Source organism: Salvelinus sp. IW2-2015, linkage group LG6.1, assembly GCF_002910315.2.
Source record: "Salvelinus sp. IW2-2015 linkage group LG6.1, ASM291031v2, whole genome shotgun sequence".
NCBI classification, from domain to species: Eukaryota; Metazoa; Chordata; class Actinopteri; order Salmoniformes; family Salmonidae; genus Salvelinus; species Salvelinus sp. IW2-2015.
In genome coordinates, this window is record NC_036845.1 from 1,140,040 (window position 1) to 1,142,554 (window position 2,515).

General features: G+C 41.1%; 1 long non-coding RNA gene across 2 annotated transcripts; it reads right to left on the bottom strand.

The window, feature by feature from the left end:
* On the bottom strand, positions 1-1,666 carry LOC111964846 (uncharacterized). 2 transcript variants are annotated; one of them, XR_002877446.2, is made up of 5 exons: positions 1,311-1,666; positions 1,166-1,190; positions 578-649; positions 225-306; positions 1-58 (listed from the first exon to the last, which is right to left on the bottom strand). It is a non-coding gene; the product is annotated as an uncharacterized lncRNA (long non-coding RNA). The 2 variants fall into 2 exon arrangements; XR_002877445.2 differs by lacking the exon at positions 1,311-1,666 and having other exon boundaries at positions 1,166-1,255.
* Between the last annotated feature and the right edge of the window lie 849 nt (positions 1,667-2,515).

A 2,515-nucleotide genomic window follows, 5' to 3' on the forward strand; every position in this document is an offset into this window, starting at 1 on the left:
TGCAGGTCTGTGGTCATATACAGGAACTTGTTTGGGACCAGACCTGGGGGCTTATTACCTGGAATACAGGATAAAAGTACAATCAGACTTTACATAACAATGCAGATGACTCATCATAATGACTTTTTAATGGCTGACTGACAACATGTGCAATGTAAACATAACAATCCATCCATAGCCTATTGTGAAGCCTGGTTTGTGCAATGTTGATCTTAGCTACTTACCTGACCCTTGCATGATGCCACCCAAGAATGCAGGACGTAGTTTAAGGTCAATGTTCCACACATTTCTGTAACGGCACATGACCTACAGATCGGATACATGCATGCACAATGATTAGTCAATGCATATAACTCTACCTCTGAAATAAAAAAATGTACAATCCCTCTTCCTGGAGATCTACTGTCCTGTAGGTTTTCAGTCCAACCCGAATTTAGCATACCTGATTCAACTAGTTAAGATCTTGTGGAGCAGCTAATTAGTAGAATCGGGTGTGTTAAATTAGGGTTGGACTGAAAACCAACAGGATAGTAGATCCAGGAAGAGGGTTGGGCAGCCCTGATCTAAAGACACTAACCTCAAAGCCAAGCCATGAGTAGGGAGAGACCACGTCATAAAACAGTTCAATCACTTTCCTAGAACTTGCCATCTGAAGGATTTTTTTTGTATTATTGCAACAATAATAACAATATTACACATCAATACAGGGACATTATTGTGAACACAATGACAACAAATGAAATAATAGAACACCAGGCAAACACCCCGAAAAAAAWAAATAATTCAGGACATCATTAATGTGTGGATACAGTTAGCTAGTTGTAACATCCATGTAACATCGTCATCGCACTGCAAGTAAAAACGTTCCTGTAGCCAAAATATTTAGCTTGTTGTAACATCCATGTAACATTGTCATCGCACTGCAAGTAAAAACGTTCCTGTAGCCAAAATATTTAGCTAGTTGTAACATCCATGTAACATTGTCATCGCACTGCAAGTAAAAACGTTCCTGTAGCCAAAATATTTAGCTAGTTGTAACATCCGTGTAACATTGTCATTGCAAGTAAAAACATTTCTGTAGCCACAAGCACTTAGTTATAACGTTATTTTGTGAGGTAAATTAAAACGTTTTATCTTACGTCATTGTTAATTATGTGCACGTTACCTTTGACCACCAGCTAGATGTCCGTCTGTCAAAGAAACAACTGTGTCAAAGTTCAACCATTGAAAACAATCAAATGCACTTTGAACTCTGAATGTTTTCAAGTTTAGAAATTTGCACATGTGCACCAAGAGATCATTCAAATTACCCGTGCAAAAGTCAAACAAGCTGTTATCTTTGTTCTTTCGTTGTGTATTTCAAGGATACATGTAAACTACCAATAAAGACACTAAATTGGAGCCGCTTTAAATAACGCGGATAGAATTAGCTGCAGTCTAGCGCGCAGTGCTTCTGGATCATTGGTAGATGGGATACATTGTGTTAAATTACGTTTAAAGTAGTTTTACTTTCATAGCTAACCCTAATCCTTTTCCTAACCTTAACCTAATTATCATAACCTGCTACGTTAATTATCATAACCTGCTGCGTAAGATCTCCTAACCTGCTACGAAAAGTAAATTATAGTCAATTGTGACAAACTGTACTCCATCTAGTCAAAACCGTGTTTGTTTACTTTATACATTATTCTTCAAATTTATTGGCGAATCGCAACCAACTGATATGTGCATACACTGCCACCTACTGCCCTGGAGTGTGATGCCGGTCACGATCTACAGTACCTGTACCACTAGACATTCTTCTACCGCTCTGCTCGTTTTGATACAAAAACACTGCCCTAATAATAGTTTGCAGCCATCCACAAAAAATATAAAGCGCAACATGTAAAGTACTGGTCCCATGTTTCATGAGCTGAAATAAAAGATCCCAGAAATGTTTCATACTAATAAAAAAAGCTTATTTCTCTAAACTGTTGTGCACAAATTTGTTTACATCAGTGAGCATTTTATCCTTTGTCAAGATAATCCATCCACTTATCTCAGTTGCTAGCTGTGCCACTAGAGATCCTGATTCGAGTCCAGGCTCTGTCGCAGCCGTTCGAGACTGGGAGACCCATGGGGCGGCGCACAATTGGCCCAGCATCATCCGGGTTAAGGGAGGGTTTGGCTGGCTGGGATGTACTTGTCCCATCACGCTCTAGCGACTCCTATGGCGGGCCGGGTGCATGCACGCTGACACGGTCGCCAGGTGCACAGTGTTTCCTCCGACACATTGATGTGGCTGGCTCCGGGTTAAGCGGGCATTGTGTCAAGAAGCACTGCGACTTGGTTGGGTTGTGTTTCGCATGGCTCTCGACCTTCGCCTCTCACAGGAGTTGCAATGATGCGACAAGACTGGAACTACCATATGGATACCACGAAATTGGGGAGAAGACATTATTTATGTCTGAAAAACTCATTCTGATTGACTGGGCCTGGCCCTCCAGTTGTTGGGCCTGGCTTCCAAGTGGGTGGG